Below are 23,531 nucleotides of genomic sequence, written 5' to 3' on the forward strand. Positions count from 1 at the left end.
CTCTGCAGGCCCAACCCCTTCTCACCCTAGCGGCCTATTTCAGTAAACTCCAATAGCCAACTCAAGACACAGATGAAAGGATTCTTTTCAAGGCTTTAATCCTATTACAACTTAATGACTCTTTCAGATGCTAATCACCAGCGACTAAGCAATGAACAGCAGAGTAGCCTATGCTCCAGGTAGGCAGTTGATCCCCGTTTGAAGGAGAATCATTTGAAGACCCTGAACTTATGGGCTAGGGCGAGATCCTCCCTCTTTCCCTTGGATCCACGGGAGGCGGTCATTGCTTGCGTGCCAAATGGGCACTACGCCTCCTTTCCACGCCCTCCATCACTCGTCACTCCCTGCGTCAAGCGTCTAGCAAGCCCCCCTCCCACACTTTCTCACTGCTAGGATCACTATCTCAGGAATGCCGGCAGGAGGAATCTCTGCCAGCTGCTGTGCCTGTGAGGGATGAGCTGGTTCCTCTCCCACAGATTGCTGTTCCTCCTCAGAATCAGAACTGCTCTGGGGTTCTATCAGCTCAGTTTCCACCCTGACATCATCCCCGCTCACATGAGACCCCCCCCTCATGCCCTTCCCCTGGGGCCCCGAGTTTGTGGGGGTACAGTTGGTTGAAGTGCCTCAGCAGCAATGGAGCATGCACATTTTCCACGGGTTCCCAGGTTCGCTCATCTGGCCTGTACCCCTTCCAGTCCACTAGATATTGCAGGCGGCCGCGAGAAAGGCGGGAGTCCAGAATCTCCGCGACCTCAAACTCCTCCTCCCCCTCCACCAGCACTGGTGGTGGGGGGGAACCGACTGAGCGATGAGAGTCACCAGAAACGGGGGCGGGCAGCAAAGACCGATGAAAAACAGGATGGATCTTCATGGAGCAGGGGAGAGCCAGGTGAAAAGCAACAGGGTTAATCTGGGCCGTAATCTGGAAAGGCCCCAGGCAGCGAGGCACGAGTGAGAGGGGAGGTATTGGGTGGACAACCAAACCAGTCCCCCGGTTGCAGAGACGGACCCGGCTGGTGCCACCGGTCCACAGAGGCCTTGTAGGCTGTCTTGGCTTGCTCGAGGGAGTCCCGTAAGAGGTGGTGTACCGCTCGCAACTCCTCTAAAAGGTCATGGGCCGCTGGCACCGAAGAGGGAGCTAAGGTGGATGGGAAAGCCTTGGGGTGGTAACCAAAATTGGCAAAAAATGGAGTTTGGCGGGTGGAAGCATGGCAGGCATTGTTATAAGCAAATTCTGCGAGAGGCAGCAAGGAAAACCAGTCATCTTGCTGGTAATTGGCATAACAGCGCAAATATTGCTCCAGAGTCACATTGGTGTGCTCGGTCTGACCATCCGTCTGTGGATGGTGGGCAGAGGAAAGACGGAGTGTCACATGGAGAAGCCCAAGTAGCTCCCTCCAGAAATGGGCAGTGAATTCGGCCCCCCTATCCGAAATGAGACCCTCGGGCTATCTGTGGAGCCGGAAAACATGTGCCAAAAACAGCTCTGCCGTCTCTCTGGCTGTGGGCAACCCAGAGCAGGGGATGAAATGGGCCATCTTAGAAAACAAATCCACCACCACCAGAATGGTGGTCTTACCGTATGAGGGAGGCAAGTCAGTGATGAAGTCAAGGGAGAGCAGTTTCCAAGGTCCTGAGGGGGTAGGCAGGGGGTGAAGCAAGCCTGTGGGCTTGCCTGAGGGGGCCTTCGCCTGCTGGCCGGTTGGGCAGGAGGCAACATAGGTCTTGATGTCCCGACACACACGAGGCCACCTCTCAAAGAGGCCACCAAAAATCCCGTGTCACTCCGTGCAGGGTCTTGGCGAAGCCAAAATGCCCAGCGGTGGGGGAGTCGTGGCACTGATGGAGGACCTTCTCATGGAGGGGTCTAGAAGGCACATAGACCCGACCGGAATGGTAAAGCAGGCCACCTCTCAAAGAGAAGAGGGTAGAGTGGGGGAGCAGAGGCTAGCCCCAATTCCTCCACTTTTGTGCGAACAAAAGCATCCTGAGCCTGTGCAGAGTGAAGGAGCTCCTCCCAAGAATGAGGCACTGCAGCTGCCGCCAGGCTCTGGGAGGGAAGAATCAGAGGGGGAGGGATTTCCCTCACCCCCTGGCTGGAGGTCCGGCTTACGAGAAAGAGCATCTGCTTGTAGGTTGTCAGAGGCCTTCACATGGCAAATCTTACGGTGGAACTGGGGGGGGGGAAGCGACCACCTAGTCTGCCACTGGTTTAAGGCACGGGCTGTCTGAAGATGTTCCAGGTTGCGATGGTCAGTTCTAACTTCAACTGGGTGCTGTGCCCCCTCCAGCAGATGACGCCAGGTCTCCAAAGCGGACTTGATGGCCAAGAGTCCCTTCTCCCAGATGGTATAATTCCTCTCAGACATGTTCAGCTTCCTGGAGTGGTAGGCGCAGGGTTGCAACCTGCCACCCACCCTATCTGGCTGAAAAAGCAACGCCCTCACCGCAAAGTCAGAGGCATCAGTTTGCACCACAAAAGGCTTCCTCAGGTTGGGATGTAACAGGATCAGCTCAGAACTAAAAAGCTTAAGTTCCTCGAAAGCCTGTTGGGCAGATGCTATCCAATGAAAAGGAGATTTCCTGCCCTTAAGGAGGTCCATGAGAGGAGATGTCAGCCGAGCAAAGCTGGGCAGGAACTGTCTGTAAAAATTAGCAAACCGCAGAAAACGTTGCAAGTCCTTCTTGGTGGATGGAGCCTGCCAGGAGAGGACAGCTTGGACCTTTCCAGGATCCATCCTGATACTGTCAGCTGAGATAATGTAGCCAAGATAGTCCAAAGACGTTAGGTCTAACACACATTTCTCCAGCTTGGCATAAAGATGGTGCTCGCGGAGGTGCTGGAGGACAGCGGAGACATGGTGCTGATGGGCGTGGGGGTCCTCAGAAAATATAAGTAAATCATCGAGATACACAATGAGGAAAGTGTCCAAATGGTCCCGGAAGATGGCATTCATAAAACGCAAAAACGTGGGGGAAGGGGTGCGGGCGAGCCCAAACGGCATCACTAGGTATTCATATGCTCTGTACCGGGTGCTGAAACAGGTCTTCCACTCATCCCCCTCCCAGATGCGAATCAGATTGTAGGCGCCACGCAGGTCCAACTTGGTGAAAACCTTGGCTCACCCCAGGTGCTCCAGCATCTCAGGGATCAGGGGGAGGGGGTACTTATCAGGGATCGAGACCGAATTGAGGGCTCTGTAGTCATGCATCGGGCGGAGTTCTCCAGATTTTTTGGTCACAAAGATGGTAGGGGCGCAGGCGGGGGAGGAGGAAGGGCGAACGAAGCCACGTCTGAGGTCTGTGTCCAAAAACCCCACAGAGCTCCAACTTCCGGCTCCGACATCGAATACAGTCGGACAGCAGGGATGGTCGCCCCCGGAATGAGGTTAATGACACAGTCAAATGGGCAGTGGGTTAAGGCCTGGACTGGGACTGGCGCCTCAATCGGGAGGCAATGCCCCCAGCAGTAGGGAGACGCAAACTCCACTTGCTGAAGCTCCCAAGAAATCTGAGGATTATGCTTAGAGAGCCAGGAAACACCCAGCACGATTGGGTATTGGGGAACCTTGGCCAAGTGAAACTGAATCTACTCAACGTGGGACTGGGCGCGCAGAGTGAGCGGAGCTATAATCCGGGTCACCGCGCCCGAAGAAAGAGGACACGCATCAATGGTCTCCACTGCCAAGGGGGCAGGAAGAGGCAGGGTAGGAATCTTGTGGAAGAGGGCGAAGGTTTCATCCATGAAACTGGTCGTAGCCCCTGAGTCCACTAAAGCCAGGGCCTCCACCCCACCCCACTGGGAGGAGCGGAAGTGAACATGCAAGAGCAGATGGGAGGGTGGGGGGGTTGCGGAAGGCACCCACCAGGTGTGGAACCGACCCCCACACTGGAGACCCCCAACAGGCTTGGGGGGCAGCCTAGTCAGGCCTGGGGGTGAGGAGGAGGAGGAAGGAGAGGAGGGGGAGGCAGAGGAGCTGCAGGTCTAGCGTGGCAGGTTTTGGCAAAATGTCCCAGTTTTCTAGTTCGTCCGGCGGCAGTGGGGCTCGGGTAGCTCCCAGCTGCATCGGGGTCTCCTCTGCCCCCACCGCAGGGGTGGGGAGTGGGGGAGGGGGCAGGAAACGGGGGGCAATGGGAGAGGGAAATCCCGGCCCCCGGCGCCCTGCCGGGTCTGCTAGCACCCCTCCAGCCAACTATCTATCTGGAGGCAGGTCTAGATAAGGTCCTCCAAAGTAGGCAGGCTAGGCGTGCGCGCCAAGTCATCCAAGATGTCGTCATTCAAACCGTCCAAAAACTGAGCCACCAGCGCAGCATCATTCCTCTGTAAATCCTGCATCAGCAAGCAAAAAGTTGTTGCATAGCTGGAAACTGAGTCCTTGCCCTGCCTGAGGCGGCAAATCTCCCGAGAAGCTGTCTGTGTGCACAGGGGGTCACCGAAAAATCTGGCCATCGCTGTCATGAAACCTTGATAGTCCCCGAGCAAGGGGTCATTAGCGAGAAGAAGTCCCGAAGCCCATTTAGCTGCCACGCCTGAAAGTAGGTTAATTATGAATCCCAGACGAACCTGTTCCATCAGGAAATCCTCAGGTCGAAGGCGCACGTACAGCTCCGATTGGGCCCGGAAAATCTGAAAAAGTCCTTTCTCCCCAGAAAACTTCTCTGGCAAAGCCACTGGGCACTTGCAGCGGGGGGGAATCGGAGGTGGTGGGGGCTGAACCACAGCTTGTAGATTCTGTATGGCAGTCATCAGTTGAGCCACTTGATCACGGAGAATCTGGTTCTCTTGCGCCAGAGCTTGCACCGCCGGGTCCCTGGCACCCTCCATTCGGCAGCAGGAGAAGAGAGAGAGAGAGAGAAAAAGAGGAACGGGGATCAAGCTGTCAGGAGCGCCCTAGCGGCCTCTTTCAGTAGACTCCAATAGCCAACTCAAGACACAGATGAAAGGATTCCTTTCAAGGCTTTAATTCTTTTACAACTTAATGACTCTTTCAGATGCTAATCAACAGCGACTAAGCAATGAACAGCAGAGTAGTGTATGCTCCGAGTAGGCAGTTGATCCCCGTTTGAAAGAGAATCACTTGAAGACCCTGAACTTATGGGCTAGGGAGAGATCCTCCCTCTTTCCCTTGGGTCCACGGGAGGCAGCCGTTGCTTGCGAGCCAATTGGGTGCTACGCCTCCTTTCCATGCCCTCCATTGCTCGTCGCTCCCTGCATCTGCGTCGAGCGTCTAGCAAGCCCCCCTCCCGCACTTTCTCACTGCTAGGATCACTATCTCAGGAATGCCAGCAGGAGGAATCTCTGCCAGCTGCTGTGCCTGTGAGGGATGAGCTGGCTCCTCTCCCACGGATTGCTGTTCCTCCTCAGAATCAGAACTGCTCTGGGGTTCTATCCGCTCAGTTTCCACCCTGACACCCCTGAAGCTCACTTGTGGATAGAAAATCTACCCTTCAACATTGAGGGTTTATTCAGTGCAAGGACAGATGAGCAGATGGACTCTGTACAGAAAGTCAGAACGACCGCTCTTAAGATAGGCATCAGCCAGTCCCAGCAACAACAACAGCAATATGCTCCGTACTATCAACGCAGCTGGTACTGATGCCAGACCGACCGACCTCAGCAATCTGGGGACCGGACACCCAGATACCCTCAACAACAACAACAAAGAAAAAACTACTCCCTCCCCAGGTTCCAACAAAAGGCAAAGGGCGGGGGATTCTCAAAACGTCGTCTTTGACTTCAACTCATCTCCGTACCAACCTTTGCAAACCTCCCTTCGGAGACCTTCTGAACAAATTTTATTCGGCCTGGACGAGAGTGACAGCTGACAACTGGGTGCTCACTATTGTCCATCATGGAAAGAAAATAGAATTCAACACTCTCCCACCTCCAGGCCCAGTCCGGGCCACTCCACCTTCGGAGGTCCTGCACAAAGAAAGCCAATCTCTCCTATGAAAGGGCGCCATCCAGCACGTTCTTCCAAACCCCAGTTCAGAGGGGTTCTTATCCAGGTACTTCTTAGTACCAAAACGGGACAGAGGCCTCCTTCGACCTTCTAGACCTTCGAGACCTGAACAAGTTTATCACCCCCAAGAGGTTCAGGATGACAACCCTAGCCACAATTCTCCCACTCTTTTGGAATGGCTCTTGGTTCTCCACGATCGACCTTGAGGATGTGTACTTCCACGTAGCCATAGAACACTCACAGAAAATTCCTCCGCTTTGCAATCAGGGAAGAACTTTTCCAGTTCAATGTTCTACCGTTCGGTCTTTCAACAGCCCTGCGTGTGTTCACCAAGTGCATGGCTGTGGTCTGCGCTTACCTCCGCCTCAAGGGAGTGGAGATCTACCCGTATCGCGACGATTGGCTTCTAGTGGACTCCTCTCCAGAAGCCTTATTGCATGCTATCATGGACGTCTTAAACCTTCTTCAGGCACTGGGACTATGGATCAACAAGGAAAAGTCTCATTTGACCCCCACATGGATGGTTCAATTCATAGGGGCCATCCTCTATTCCCGAACGGGCCGGGTGTACCCTCCAATGAACCATATCACAAATCTCGTCGCACAAGCCATCTCAATATTCATTGCTCGCTGGGTCACAGCACGCAACATCCAATGCCTACTTGGCCACATGGCAGCGACGGTATCGGTCATGGAATGGGCCTGACTACAGATGAGGCCACTACAAAACTGGTTTATCCGGACCTTCGATCTGACCCACAACCCTGTTTTTCTCATACTCCTGGTACTGGAGGAGGTTGCTCTCAGCCTGAAGTGGTGGATGGACTCCAGGCACTTGACCCAGGGGATTACTTCTCTTCCTGCTCCTCCATCCAGGGTTCTGACCACAGATGCCTCCCTCCTAGGCTGGGGAGCACATTGTGGCCCCCTGAGAGCTCAGGGTCTCTGGTCCTCCAAAGAAAGACTGTACCACATAAATTTCTTGGAGTTGATGGCAGTTTGGAAAGCTCTCCGTGCCTTCGAACCGCACCTCCGACGTTAACACATCCCGTTCCTCACAGACTACACCACAGTTCTCTGGTACCTAAACAAACAGAGCGGAACACACTTCTCCCGTCTTCTCTCTCTCACTCGACACCTTTACAACTGGGTCATTGCCAAGGACATTCGCTTGACTGCTCTCTATATTGCAGGACAAGACAACCCGTTGGCAGACTCTCTCAGCCGCCTTCTTCGGTGCTCCCATGAATGCCTGTTGGCCAAGACAGTTCTGCAACTAATTTTCAACCAGTGGGGCCAACCAGAGATCGATCCCTTCACGACTACAGTGGACACAGCCTGAGGACAGTTGTGCTCCAGAGCTGGAGTTGGCCACGAGTCACTAGGCGATGCCTTTTTCCTAGAATGGACAGACCACCTATTCTATCTTTCCCCCCCATTCCCACTACTCACGAGAGTGATCTCCAAAATCAGACAGGAAGCCACAAACTGCATCCTAATAGCCCCCTGGTGGCCCAGGCAGCCCGGGTTCATGACACTATGGAACCTAGCACACTGACATTGCTTGCCACTCCCACTGATAGACAATCTGATTTCCCGGGACCAAGGTCAGATCCTCCATCCCGATCTCCACACCCTGAACTTCACAGCATGGAGGATCCAACCTTCACACACCATTCTCCACTGATCCCACTGACAGTGCAGACCGTACTCGATGTGGCGAGAAAACCAACCACACGCCGCTCATACTCAGCCAAATGGGCTTCCTTTGTTCAGCTTGCTACCGACACCAACTTTAATCCTAATAACTGTTATCTGATCAATATTTTGTCCTTCCTCCAGCACCTCTACAGCAAAGGCCTGAAGTGCTCCTCCATCAGAGTGTATGCTTTGGCGATTTCCGCTATGCAGGGCAACATCGACAGGTGCCCCATCTTCAGCCACCCTTTATGCAAACAATTCTTGCAGGGACTCAGAAACTTGGCTCCCCCCGTGAGAGACTTGGTTCCTCAATGGGACCTGACCCTAGTGCTCAACAGCCTCACATCGGTGCCATTTGAACTGCTCGCTACCATGGACTTGAGGCTGCTCTCTTGGAAGGTCACCTTCTTGGTAGCCATTACGACATCGAGGAGAGCAAGTGAACTCTCCGCATTATGAATAGACTCACCTTATACAATTTTTCACAAGGAAAAGGTGGTCCTTTGGCCGGACTTAGCATTCTTTCCGAAGGTGGTCACGGACTTCCATGTGAATCAGCCAATTGTCCTCCCCTCCTTCTTTCCATCTCCAACTTCCGATTTGGAAAGGTGGATGGACACTCTAGATGTCCAGAGAGCCCTGGCTTTTTATAGGTCTCAGACAGAGGCTTTCAGCAACTCGCAACGGCTCTTCCTCTGCTATGGAGGACACAACAAGGGCTCTCCAGTCTCCTCTCAGAGACTGGCCTCCTGGATAGTACATGCCATTCGACTGGCGTATGAAGTCTCTGGGAAGGACTTACCGACCCGAATTCGGGCTCATTTGATGAGGGGAGAGTTAGGGTGTCCCTCTTGTAGACTTATGTAAGGCAGCTACCTTCTACTTTCATAAAGCACTACAGATTGGACATTCAAGCTTGAGCGGACTGTGCCTTTGGCAAGGCTGTGCTTTCACCGGTACTACATTGAGACACCGACCCACCTCCAGTAAGTTAGCTTGTTACTTGCCCATATGTGTGATGCACAGAGACCATGAAGAAGAAAGTCAGGTTGCTTACCTGTAACTGTGGTTCTTCAAGTGGTCATCTGTGCATTCCCACAGCCCTCCCACCATCCCCATTTTGGTGTCAACAGTCTGTTGGTACCGAGGTGTTCTTCTCCTCGGTCTGGGACTCTTGCGATCTCAAGAAACTGAGGGGAAGGCGGGAACCCACGCTGTATATGCCACAGGCTGTGGGGGAGGGGTTCCCACCAAAAAAACTCTGCAGCGATGAAGTTCCCCAAACGAGTCTCTGTGCAGAGACCACACAGAGTCCATATGTGTGAATGCACAGATGACCACTCGAAGATCCACAGTTACAGGTAAGCAACCTGACTTTCTCTTTCTGGATTGTTTGTGGTAAACAAGCAATAGTTTGTTAGTGTGGCTGGGTTCACACATCACAACAACCCAGAATTCAACAACCAGCGCTTAAATAATCCATGGGTTAGTGTTGAGTGAAATGTGGAGTGTCTCTTCAGTGAGTGACCTTTACTATGTATCATTTTCCCATGTTTCTGGGTATTGTGCAAACGAGGACTCTCAGATATCTACAGAGGAGAGATTTCTGTGTTCTTTTCATGCTTTTAGCTTTGCTGCATTAATATTTTGCTGCTGGTGGTTTTATTTATTTCAGTTTAAACTGTGGTTGTTATTCTTTTGTGACTTTTTGTTTGTTTTAATGTTTCTGGTTTGAAATGCTATTGTTAACCACCCAGAGAATTTCAGTAATTGAACAGTATACAAATACTGTTAGGAAGCAACCCTATGACCACTAGACACTGTCTAGAGGATCAAAGGATTGTTCGGTTTCTGGGAACCAAGGTCGGAACCAGGGCTCCGACCGTAGTTTCCAGAAACCATGCTCCCAGAAACCACGTTCCCCGCTCACTCCCACTCCCCTCGTAGCCGGCACGATTTTCCCAGAAATTGCACTCCCCTCCCACTCCCCCTCAGAGCCAGTGCAATTTTCTCTGCACGGGCTACATCTCCATGCTCGGAAATGGAGCGTGGAGACAGGGAAAAGTGGACAGGCCTGGGGGCAAAGGGGAAGGAGACTGTGGAAGCTGCTTTACGCAGCTTCCTATAGGGTCTCCACGTCCCTTCCCTCCCTGGAGCCACACCTATATGGGCGAAATCGCCTGTCTAGGCAAAAAAGGAAGGAGGCCAGAGCACAGAGGAGAGGATCCCCTCCATGCTCCAACTGCCCTGCATAGGATAGTTGGCAGCCTCCAGTTTCGGAGGTTGGTGACTATCCAGATAGGATTGCACCTTAATAATTAAACAAAATGTGGGTACAGATCACGCATCTCACCATGAGGGAGATGTTTCTCCATTGCACAGTACCCAGAAACATAGAAAGGAGATGCTCAAGTCACACATTGCCACTTCTTTGTAACTTCCAAAGCAGCCATCAGTATTCACGACTTTTACCTTAAACATCATGTATTTTGTCTTGTTTATGTTTAAGACCTCCTTAGTTGTGTCACAACTGACATGCTATATACCTGTCTCTATCCTGATTTGGCTGCTTCCTTTGACATGAGCACACTAGTAACTGGGGGATTATCAGTTTAGTCAAGCTCTAATGTTGTAGATAGCTACAGTAGGCTCGTATACTGTACCCCCCAAGGTGTGGTGAAGCTAAGAGGCTGTGGTAGTATTGATTCCTACTTGTAGCCTCCACAAATTTAAATGTAGAAGTAACAATGCTTAAAAGTTAACACCACTGGGTTCTGTTTGCTCCTGCTGCAAAAGAAAATGGTATTACGTAATTGCATTTTCTGCTTATTAATATGCAGTATTTGCTGCTTTTTGTTTCACACCTTATTTGTAAGTGCTGCAGAAGCAGTCTCCTTGTTCAAAACAAAACAGAACAAAGTTGTTGTTTTTAAGTCCTGGTTTCCTATGAGATCCTATTCATGTATTCTAACAAAGGGTTATGAGCATCTCGGAATCAGTCATAGTGGAGCCTAGGGGAATATATTGTTCCTCTTCCAAAGGTACATGTTTGGTGCAGTCTGATAGACTAAAGTCTGTTGCCTTTTACAGAGCTTCTGTCCATCACTGATGATAATGACACAAATACCCATAGGTTTATGTATGGTGGTGGTGCTTCCAAACAGAGGGCTGCTAGCGCTAACAATTACAAGGCATTCTGCAGCTATTCTGTCTTTTCCTCAGTAATAAAAAGATAGAAGAAATGCAGGAGGGCTACAAGTGGAAGACGTCGTCATCCAGAACCCTGGTAAAATTTCATGAATGAGACAGGGTGATGGCATGATAAAAGCCTTACCTGGAAGCACCCTCTCTCTCTCTCTCTCTCTCTCTCTCTCTCTCTCTCTCTCTGTTAATTTCTCTTGGGAGAACAATATAATGCTTAGAACCTCCTGAGCGTAAAACAGATGGCAGATATGAATAACATGTGACTAGAAACTTTTGAACTTTAGCCGTGTTCCAGGCCATTGGAATATTTGTCCCCACTGTATCTTGTATCTGTGTATGGCTAAGAAGGGCACAAATAAGCAAATAATTATGTTGGATCAGCTTATGCCTAACATTCGTATATAGTTGTCTAATTGAATAGAGTGTCTAATCCCTGGATTCATTATCTGTTTCCCTCTCTAAGTCTTTCCCCCCATTTATGTTTAGCACCCATCTGTCCCTCTTCCAAATGGTCAACTGTAGTCCTGTAAAAGGCTGCAGATTAGCCTCCCAAACTAGTATCACAGCACAGCAATTCTGTCAACAAGGGGGCATTTGGATCTAGGCCTGTCTCTGCCACTGGATGAAGAGAGTTAAGAGGAAAACTGCTTAGACGTGTGAAAGGCCAAACAAGTTGTTCTTCTAACCCTCCTTGACACAGATACAAAAAAGAAAGAAAAATAATTCAGTCAGGACATGGCACTGCTGTCTTTTGTACTAGTCAGAGTAAAGCAATAAAAAAAATCAGTACAAACACTTGATGGAAGTTATTGATAGAAAAATTCTTTCTGCCCAAAAGATTATAAACTGAGTGTTATCTGAAGATGGATTTGTTTTAATTTGTCATTGATATATTTGATACCTGGTACGATCAAAGAAAACAGTATCAAAGGGAGAAATATAAGCAGTACTGGTTCCCTGAATATCGGCCTCTTTTATGGATATAAAATCTCAGGATTGGAGTGCTCAAATTTATTTGTACTGATGTTTGTTTAAAGATCAATATTAAATAAATTGGTCTGGAAGCTATAGTCATAAAGCAGCTGTTGGACTAATGTAATCCCACAATGCTATTTTGTCTACTGCTTGAAACCTGGTTAGCTATGTACTTCTAATAATGTGGAAATCTAGTGAAAAATAAAATAGCTGAACTGGATTTTCTGCACTTGGATTAATCTCAAAAGCAAAAACACATGTACCTTTTTTTTAATGACACATGACAATTCCTATGGAAATCTTACATCCTATAAATCCATTTTAGCTGCTCATTATAAATGTATGCAGCAGCATCTAAGCATTAGCTTTTGCTTGGCTCTGGGCTGCACCCGCTTTAGATTCCAGAGCAAAGATAGTGATTTGGGGGGCTCTACGTCTGATAATGTTCCCTGTGTGTATGTTTATGTGGATCTGTTTGTAGTGATTGTTCCCCCATCTGCTGCTTCAGCACCATTTTTCCCCCTAGTTAAAGATTCTTTCTCCTTCATAGAGTGATTTCGGCCAATCAGAGATCATGTAGCAAATCTGACAACATCTTAACACTACTACATAGCCAAATAGATTTGGCTACATGCTGATATCACTGAGGGCTAAGGAAACTAATGTAGACAGTGTTGTTTCCTGGACTGGTGACATTCATGGCCGTAGCCAATCAGGGAGGTAAGGGCAAACAAAGCTTGCTGACAAACACTTGACAGTAGGCAAACACTTCTGTTTCTTTCCTACGCATCCCTAAAAGATTGCAGAAAGGGGCTGAGGTGGGGCAGGGTCTTTCAACACTGATAAAAGCATTCACAAAAATTCCCCTTCTTTTTCAACTCATCCCTAGCTTAGCAAGGTTGCCACAGCTATCTTGCTTTGTCCTACCTGCCTTGAAATGCTTTACTGTACAAAAACAACACTGAGGCTACATTTCAATTTAGGCTACCGGGCCTAGTCCCGCATCTTTGCGGATGCCATGTATGGGTCTGTCACCTCTTCCACACTCAGCAGTGTTACTTATGAACAGAACGAAGAACAATGATTGTCACAACAGAACTGATGACCATGACTTTGTACAAGGGGTCACATCTCTGTGCCAGCACAAAGTCACCAGTTGTTTCCTACGACTTATGCTGAGATCCTTAAACTGAAGCCTATGAATTGTATGGTAGGGTGGCAACTCATAGGATTGGCCTATGAGTGTGTTTGGAGAAGCCTTTTCTCCGTGTCACATGAATAATGTGAAAGGTCAATGATTATTAAGAAAATGTAATCCATTCACTTCTTACTGTGATTTTTCCATGCAGATCAAACATGGCAACATCAGTCCTCATTGAAATCAACAACAAAAGCCATGCTGAGTGGAATAAAACTAGAATTCTACCCTTTATACTATAGTTTTAATACGTATTTCTGATTTTGCATGACTCAGTTTTGCATTCAGTTGGCACTTCATTGACCTCATCCAGCATTTGCCAATAAAGAACAGGACTCAGAATTCATCTTTGGTATGCCACTATGTGGTATCCGTGGGCAAGCACTGACAATGTAATGACAAGTATTTTATAAATAATAATAGCCTCCAAATGCCATATCCATAGATGTCAAAAGCAGAGTTCAAAAGTGTTATAAAATCCCAAACTCTGTTGTACCATGAGATTCACACTAAGAAACTCTGAATAGTGTAGGAGTTTATGCATTTGAGAAGCTGTCAAAAAACCTCTGAACCAAACATGTGATTTGCTTGTACATTACAGACTGGTTTATCTAAAGATCTCAGGGGACACCTGAAATGTTCAGATAAACAGTTTCAGATGAATGAGAAAGTGAGGTAGTGGCCTAGGAAAAGAGTGTACTTCAAGGTTCCAAGCCCATGAGAGCACTAAAGAGATACTAGTGTCAATGCATTGCATTCTGATTTTGGAAAGCTTTAGTATAAAGGTGCAAAGCTGCAACCTTTCACAGATCATTGACTAGTTCTTTTCTTTGAACGGGCAGCACTGCACTCCCCTTAACTAATCGCACACTCAGGAAAATCTCATCTGACCATTTAAGGTTTATTCTCAGTTGAAGCTTTGTAAATTTGAAACATTGAGAAATCAGTCAGCAATTTTAAACAGACTAATATCATGGGACATAACCAAATCTTGTAAAACCAACTGACCTACATCCAGAAAAGGTCACTTAAGCATGGGAACGCAGTATACCATCTTCAGTGCCATTCTAAAATGGATGACTTAATACTGTGGAGTAATTTACAATCTTCATTCCAGATTATCCACCTACTGAATGGCATTCATTTACCCTGACAAACACATTTGAGACATGGGGCGGGGATTGCTTGTGGGCATGGGGCAGCTTGGAGCAAAGAAACACCAGACAGTGAAAAGGTTAAGAGTCTCCTCCTCTCACCACATTTCTGTACCCAATAATATCTTTCCAAACAACTGTTCCAGGAAAAAAAGGCTGTCACACTACTGTATGCATTTATGTTTACTACATAGTTTAGCCCTAAATCACCATTACCCTAAATTCATTTAAGTATAAGTCTCATTGACCTGAAGGAGTGGGAGGGGATGGTATTTCAGTACCTACAGTTAATATAAGACAACATGAGAATGTGAATCTTCCTTTACTATTGATGTATTACTTGGGTTGTTTTAAAAAAATCCTGTTAATAAAAGATTTGCATCACTGGCATGATTTTTGTTACACAATTTCTCAGAGCTGTAGGGGAAGAGACTAGAGAAAGATTCAGATGACCTAGCTTTATTCTCATGTTTTCCTCTTAGTTTCCCTGAAACCACTATTTGCAGCAAATAACCATTTCGGGAGAAGGTATTTTGGTGATAAGACGGTGTGGAGGTAAACAGTTAACCCCTCTCTTCCGATGCTGTGGTCCTAACCTGGACTGCTTTTTGTTCAGAACAGGGTGTGATCAGTACTAAATGTGCTATTTTGGGTAGTCCAGGGGTAGGCAGTTTTGTGCTCTCCAGATGTTTTGGCCTACAACTCCCAAAATCCCTGACCATTGGCCATGCTGGCTGGGGTATATGGGAATTGTAATCAAAAACATCTCTATGACAGGATTTAGTCAGATTTGAATTCTTGTATATTTTTAGCCAATAGCGTGGTGACATGAGCTATGGAGAGCAAGGGAGCATAAGGCTCCAACAATTCTGAGAATGTGGAGTCTTCAGTGCAAAGAACAAGGTTGATCAGTCTCAAAATAGGATGGGGTGAATGTTTGCTTGGGGCCCCATCTCAGAAGCCCTGCCTTCACTTTCACCCAACATAAACATATATTCATTATTACTAGATCATAATACGCTTGTGTTTTAACTAATGAAACCATAGTCATTTTCTTTTCATACAACCTTAACTGTGAAATTTTTGTTCTCAGCCATAAAAGCAAAGAGATTTGTTTATCTAACAAGGTTGCTGCTGCAAATCTAGCATGTTTCAAATGCATGAAAATGAAGAAGGATGGCCTTCTGAGTTTATAAATGTACAAATGCATCCTTTACATAAATTTTCCATCTTCTTAACAAAGATATAAAACTTAAAGAAGAAATGTGGCTGATTGTGCTGAATTATTACTCCAAGATAGATTCATCAAATCTCCCAGCTGTATAAGACAGGGGCTTACTAATGAAGTTCCCTATCAAAAAGAAAAGCCTAATTTTGATTTGGCTTAGGTAATGAACTTCTTTTTCCTGGTGTGATTATCTGCATGGGGTGGCTAAAAGAGTAGCAAGAGAGAGTGCGCTCACAGAAGCATTATGCAAAATGTCTTTTGTCTCTTTTTGCTGGGATATATTAAATTTTCAATGTAGTCTATGTAATATAAAATTATGATAATGACTTTTGGCCCACTGTGAAGGCAGCTTGCTGGTCCTGAGCATGTGTGTCTGGCTTGAGCACTAGGATACACTGTGGGAGTTGCCTTTTCTATTAACAAACCTCTAGATACCTAATGATGAATTTTCTTTCACCAAATGTTCTCCTTTTGTCTAAAATACAAGCATTTTCTAAATTGCTTTTGAGAAAAACAAGAGAGGCAGGGAGGTCTGTGGCACTGACAGGGGATACTGGAACAAAGCAAGTAATTCAGCGAGCATTCTTGTAATTATAAGCCAACCACAAGGTTATTTCAATGGTGAAAATATTTACTCTCTCATTGATGGAAGCGGTTGCATTGCACTAGTGAAAGCACAAGTTGAACACTTTACTTCTAAAATGTCAGTTTAAATTTAACAACAGTCCAGAGATATAACATCACCTCATATCCTTGTGGAGTTGTTTTTTTTTAAATGGATTTATCTTCTGTAAGAGTTCTGCTTAATTTGAAAACTCACAGCCAGCATTTTTAACATAAGTTAGCCAAATAAGTGTATCCCCTCACGTGCACTATATTTTAATCAGGTATATTGGCTGACCATTGTATTTGTTACAAGAATTTGTTAGGAAGAGTCTAGCCACATTCATATCCCATTTGTTGCTTTATTCTGGTTCCAAAAGGTAGCATAATCAATACAGGTTTTTTCCTCAAAAAGTTGACTGAAAACAGGGGTTGAACTGAGAACAAGTTCTCATTGTAATCAATGTGAAAAGTTAGTAATCAGTAATGCAAGTACCATTGATTTCAACAAGACCTAAGTGCAACTAACTTGCTCAGGATCCAACCTTAGGTTGTCTTTAATTCCTTGTAATTCCTTGTCAGGTCTCATAAAAATCTCTCAAGAAAAATAGATATAGATGCATTATATTTTGATAGCTGTTCATTGAAGTTATTTATTTATTTATTACATTTCTATACTGACCAATAGCCAAAGCTCTCTGGACAGTTCACAAAACGAGACTTAATTGAAACGATAAAATACAATAACATAATAAAACATAATGTAAAAGTATTAAAAGGTTTAAAACAGAATAAAACTAGAGTAAAAACCAAAGTAAAAGCCAGCAGCAGTGCAAAGATCATGAAATACACTTAATACTTTTTTTAAAAAAATGAAGGCCTAAAAAGCCTGGCTCTGAAAAGACCACCAATGTAGGCTCCAGGTGAGCCTCTCTGCAGAGGGTACTATTTATTTATTTATTAAATTTATTAATCACCCATCTGACTGGTCACCCAGCCACTCTGGGCGATGTACAACCCACCATAAAACAATTTAAAACAATAAAATTTTACCATAATTTTTTTTTTTTAAATACCCTAACCCACCCCAAATGCCTACCTGAACAACCACGTTTTTAATGCACGACGGAAGCTCATTAAAGAGGGGGCATGACGGAGTTCCCTAGGGAGGGAGTTCCACAGAGTGGGGGCCACCACAGAGAAGGCCCTCTCCCTCGTCCCCACCAGTCTAGCTGTCCTGGCTGATGGGACAGAGAGAAGGCCATCCGAGGCTGATCTTGTTAAGCGGCCTGTCTGGTGTTGCTGGAGGTGCTCCTTAAGATAGGCTGGGCCGGAATCATATAGGGTTTTAAAGGTCAAAACCAACACCTTGAATTTGGCCCGGAAAACAACTGGTAACCAGTGCAACTCCTTCAGCACTGGAGTGATGTGATCTCGCCGGTGGCTGCCTTTAATCAGGTTTAATCAGCCGTGTTCTGTACCAGCTGCAGTTTCCGAACCGTCTTCAAGGGTAACCCCACGTAGACTGCATTACAGTAGTCTAAATGAGAGGAGACCAGGGCATGTACTACCGATGGGAGCAGATGGTCGGGAAGGAAGGGGCGCAGCCGCCGTATCAGATGGAGTTGATACAGCGCTGTCCGGCTCACAGCTGACACCTGAGCCTCCATGGACAGCTGGGAGTCCAAAATGACCCCCAGGCTGCGGACCTGGTCTTTCAAGGGTAGCTGTACCCCATTCAACACCAGGTCAACATCCCCCAGCCTCCTCTTGTCTCCCACCAAAAGTACCTCGGTCTTGTCAGGGTTCAGCTTCAGCTTATTCCTCCCCATCCAGCCACTCACCGTCTCCAGACATTTGGACAGGGATTCTACGGCCAACCTTGGTGAAGATTTGAATGAGAGGTAGAGCTGCGTGTCATCCGCATATTGATGACATTGCACCCCAAACCTCCTGATGATAGCCCCCAGTGGCTTCACATAGATGTTAAATAGTATCGGGGAGAGGATGGAACCCTGTGGCACCCCACAAGTAAGTGGCCACGGGTCCGAAACCTCCTCTCCCAGTGCTACCCTCTGGTACCTGCCGGAGAGGAAGGACCGGAACCACCGCAATACAGTGTCTCCAATGCTCAACCCCTCCAGGCGGTCCAGGAGGATACCGTGGTCAACGGTATCAAAAGCCGCTGAGAGGTCAAGGAGAACAAGGAAGGAGCATTCACCCCTATCCAGAGCCCTCCTCATATCATCCACCAAGGCGACCAAGGCCGTTTCTGTCCCATGCCCAGGCCTGAAGCCTGACTGAAATGGGTCTAGATAATCAGTTTCTTCCAAGTGTGCCTTCAACTGCACCGCCACCACCCGCTCAATCACCTTGCCCAAAAATGGCAGATTTGAGACTGGGCGAAAGTTGTTCAGAACTTGAGGATCCAAGGAGGGCTTCTTTAAGAGCGGTCTTATCACTGCCTCCTTGAGGGCTGATGGCATCACTCCCTCCTCAAGGGAGGCGTTCACCACCGCCTTGATCCCCTCACCCAGTCTCTCTCTGCAGCTCATAATGAGCCAAGATGGGCAAGGATCAAGTAAGCAGGTGGTCGGCCTTACAGATGAAAGCACCTTGTCCACTTCATCAGGAGGAAGAAGCTGGAACCGATCCCACAAAACCGGTTTGCCACAGGCCGCCTCTTGCTCACTAACTGTATCCACAGTGTGCAGAGTAACACACCTAATCTGATCAATTTTATCTGCAAAGTGCCTTGCCAAAGCCTCACAGGAGGCCTTAGAATGCTCCAGTGGTTCCGGAGCCCCAGGACCGACCAGGCTCCGGACCACTTGGAACAGCCTCCTGGGGCAGCACTCTGCAGACGCGATGGAGGCAGCATAATATTCCTTTTTTGTTGCCTTCACCGCCACGTGATAGGCTGAAGATACAGCTCTAGTCCATGTCTGATCGTCTTTGGAGCGAGACTTCCGCCACCGGCGCTCTAGCTGTCTCACCTGCTGTTTCAGAGCTCGTAACCGCGGATTCAACCATGGTGCAGTCCGAGCCCTGTTCAGGGGGAGAGGGCATTTCGGAGCCACCCAATCTAATGCCCCAGTGATTGCAGCATTCCAGCCACCCACCAGGGTCTCGACTGAGTGGCCGTTGGCATGCCCCAGAGAATCCCCAAGCGCGTTCAGGAATCCATTTGGATCCATAAGACGCCTGGGGCGGACCATTTTAATGGGTCCTCCACCCCTGCGGAGGGGTTGTGGAACCGAGAAGTCCAACGTCACCAGATAGTGATCTGACCATGACAAGGGGGTGGTGGATATACCCCCGACTTCCAGATCACTCCCCGCTTCTCCAGAAACAAACACAAGGTCTAGTGCATGACCGGCTACATGGGTGGGCCCAGTTAGAATATGGTGCAGCTCCCAGGAGGCTATGGTCTCCATGAAGTCCCGAGGTGCTCCTGTGAGGATGGCCTCCGAATGTACGTTGAAGTCCCCCAACACCAGTAAGTTAGGGGAGTGTACACGCACATCAGAGACCACCTCAAGCACCTCGGCCAGGGAGTCAGTCGTGCAGCGGGGTGGACGGTACACAAGCAGAATCCCCAGACTGTCCTTCAGGCCCAACCTCCAGTACATGCACTCAGCAACCTTGGTCTCCCGGAGAGGGGGTCTGGTGAAGACCAAGGACTCTTGGTAGATAACAGCCACTCCCCCTCCCCGATCCCCAGCCCTCGGCTGCTGTGCATAGGAAAATCCAGCTGGACACATGGCTGCAAGGGTTGGAGCAGCAGCCTCTGCCAGCCAGGTCTCCGTAATACATGCCAGGTCTGCACCCTCATCCAGGATCATGTCATGGATGAGGGAGGTTTTCTGGGTGACAGACCTGGCATTGCAGAGCAGCAAACGAAGGCCAGAAGATGGGGTCACGCCTCCCCCAGCCATCCTTTGGCTCTGGACAGGCCCGGAGCAGGGGACAGATACTACACATCTCTCCCTTGTTCCCCTTACCTGGCATGGCCTGCCCCTAGCGCTCCGCCAGCGCCTGCCGCCCAGCCTCGGTATGTTCTGGCCCCCAACACTCCCCCCACTGCCTCCATCAGGTGGACACATGCCCCCTCGCTCCCACCTATCAGGCAGGCTACCCATCCCTAAAAAAACAACAAAATCCCCCCCAACAAAATAAAACAAACAAACAAAACAATTAAAATCCCCTTAAAAATGCCAGGCAGGAGTCCACAGGGAAGGCCTGGCGGCGGCGGCAGCAGCCGCAGCCGCCGCAGCCGCAGCAGCCGCAGCAGCCGCAGCAGCAGCAGCAGCCGCAGCAGCAGCAGCAGCAGCAGCAAGCACACCTCTTCCCCGGTGGTGGTGGCTTCTCCTGCAGGCCCTGGCTCTCCCAGGCCACCTCAGCCAGCCAGCTTATGTAGCCCCTCCAGGGAGGGGCAGGTGGAGCAGCACAGCTGGCTCGGTACCTGGGGGCCTGGTCCTGCAGGGACTGGCGGTCTGCCAGGCAGAAGTCCACAGGGAAGGCCTGGTGGTGGTGGCAGCGGCGGACTGAAAAGGCCCTCTTTAGGCCAAATTAAATCATTGTTGAACCATCCTTTAAATAACATGAAAATGTAAGTCTTTCTGTGAGTGCTAAACCTAATATTATTGACTCCTGTAATTCCAGATTGATTAAGTAATTTTATCAGTGGAAACAGAATATAGCCATTCTATAACCTAGAGGAAACATGACAGTCATCCATGGAGTGATTATTGGAATACTTCCTATAGATGCAATATAACGTTTTGTTAAAATGTGTCATGCAGGCAATTTGCTCATTGATGATTTATTTTATTTATTTACAATATTTATATACCACTCCACATCAGAATATTTCGGAGCAGTGAACAACAAAGATAGAAGAATAAAACACCAGGTTAAGGGCACAATCCTATGCTGAGAGAAAATGCCTGGGGTATGCTGGGCCTTTTCTTTGTCCGGCATAGCATTGTTCCCTAAACAGTTAAAACATTTTTTTAAAAGACAAATTCAGAACTAAACCTAAATCCTCAAGATCATCCTGCTTGTACAGGTTGTCTGTCACTAAGTCACGCAGATGATCTCTTCTGACTAAAAATGCTAATTTGTTTTTTAAAAAACAGTGAGAATTATTCCAAGAATTATCCCATGGATTCAAAACAGTGTCGACAGAACAGCCTTGTGTTTACAGTGATCACTGATAAAAAAAAATATCACTGGTGCAATAGTTTCATCCCAAGTGGCATTTGATCATGTAAGTATGGCACCTTGAAATGTAGTATGTTCTAATAAATTCACAAGGGAAAAGTGTGACAGTTAAATGTCCAGAGTACATAATGGAGGTTATGCTCTTGTCATTATGTTTTGTGTGTGTATGAAATGAGTTTTCATTTCACTATAGCGTTATTTTTGTCAATTCCCAGTCTTTCCCATATGTTCTCTCTGTTCTAAAGCTTAGCACTATTTTTTTTTAAAGTTTAGTCTGTCAAACTCTAGAAGATCATATTTGTCAAATAGGAAGACAATTATTGGCAACCACTTCTAGGTTGTTGTTTTTGGTTTTTAATCCATAATTTTGCATCTGCATTTTATCAGCTGAACCAGACAGCAGCAGATGGGCATAAACTTCACTGCACATAGAATTTAGGGATCTGGGCACATTATGAGTATGGAGCTACCTTGCTACTAGAGGGTCATTTTAATGTAAACTGAAAAATGGTATACACAACTTTGTTAGTATCCCGAAGAAATAATGTTTTAAATCTGAACTTAGTATATATTTCAGTGTGTAGTTTTGGAGTATGTTGCTTTCATACACACACACACACACACACACACAGTAATCTTTGCTTATTGCATTCACAGATGGTTGCAATGAAAGTATACTGGTTTCACAGATCTGTTTTTATTCAGAGAAGACACATTTATAAAATAGAGTTTGGCATTTTAAAATGCAGAACACATCCATTTTCAAAGTCCACGAGGGGCCTTTTATTATTGGCACTTTGCAAATATGATTGATTGAACAGGTTGAAATGTGTCTGAAATTCAGCAAGACTAACACTTGATAGATCAAAGAATACCACAAGCAGAGTGCAAATCGGCTTGACATATGCATAACTGAGTTATAGGGTTGACAATGAATACATAGGAAAGCAAAGACGTACTGAAGCATGAAGGATCTGTGTTCCATAGGATCTGGTTTTCTTCATATTTGTGCAGCGTACTAACCTGTGAGATGTGTAGCGATCATGTTCTGTATATCTCATGACTTATATCAGCTTTTCTTATCCTGGCCCCCTCCAGATGCATTGAACTATAACCACCATCATCCCCAGCCAATGACAATGGCTGACTTATCTGAATAGCAGAGATGTATATTGCTGCCATTTATGGTGACGGTATCTACCAGGTTTTGGCTGTAAACCATAAATGCATGACTAACCACATACATCCAGTGGGGCTCCTACTTTCTCCTCTTTACTCTCTTCTCTTCTGAATAGCAACATCCCTCATTCTGATCCACCAGCTGACCTACAATGTCATAACTGTTGTTTTATCACATCACAGTGGAATCTTTTAGACAGATTCTCCTCTAGCCAATTCCATTAATGTGTGTGCTCCAGGAACAATTCATGAAATACTGGTAGTACAACACTGGTACAGAAATCATTTCTGCAGTAAAAATTTGCTATGCTTGCTTTACTCAGCTGAGCATTTGAACCCACCCATCCACCCCCCAGCTCCTTTTGTGTATGTTCACTTAAATTGCAAAATGGTTGCACATTTTTGTTAAAATAAAATCTCATAGTTCCTGTCAAAATGGCCCATCTCCTCTTTGTTCCTTCAATTCATGTGTAGAGAAAAAAATGTAGCATTTATTATCCCATCCAGCTTTATGCATCTTCCAGATGATTTAACTGAACTGATGCTATGGAAGATATGCTGACTGGCACTTTTCCCATACTTAATGTGTTAACAAAAGCCAATAGTGTCAGTTTTAACAGTTTTAGTTAAATTCCCAAGACACTCTTAACAAACGTTGAAACCTCTGCCATGTCTTACTCTGACAGATTCCCTGCCGTCATTGCACACTTAAAATAAATGTCATCCCCAATCAAAAAGTTCACATTTTTCCTGACAATATAATTTGTTACTTTGTTCCTGTTCTCTCTTTTTCTCTGTCTGTCTGTCTGTCTGTCTGTCTGTCTCTCTCTCTTTCCATTCCTCCACCCCTTTCTGGCACAATAATATAAGCTGGAGATACTCCTTCCAGCGAGTGTTCGGTGCCATCTTTTATTGTTAGAGTAAGGGCTGTGAAAGTAAAACAAGGCAAAGAAATAAAATAAAAAGGTCTTTACTTTGATTCAGTATATGATGAAATCTTCACCTTAATGGGCTCATGGGAGATATCGGTTGTAATTCATGTTGCTAAATTGAAGTAACCCATAGTAATTTGGAACACTGAGATCAGGAATACGTCATAA

At 47.0% G+C, this 23,531-nt stretch overlaps 1 protein-coding gene and 1 pseudogene across 2 annotated transcripts in view; both read left to right on the forward strand.

The window, feature by feature from the left end:
* ZNF521 (zinc finger protein 521) overlaps positions 1-23,531 on the forward strand; it is a 409,617-nt gene that overhangs the window by 260,611 nt on the left and 125,475 nt on the right. The gene's annotated exons all lie outside the window — the stretch shown is intronic.
* LOC146347035 (uncharacterized) lies at positions 7,368-8,531 on the forward strand (annotated as a pseudogene).

Source organism: Heloderma suspectum, chromosome 4 (genome assembly GCF_057233095.1).
Source record: "Heloderma suspectum isolate Gila_16-S chromosome 4, 16-S_ref, whole genome shotgun sequence".
Classification (NCBI taxonomy): domain Eukaryota; kingdom Metazoa; phylum Chordata; class Lepidosauria; order Squamata; family Helodermatidae; genus Heloderma; species Heloderma suspectum.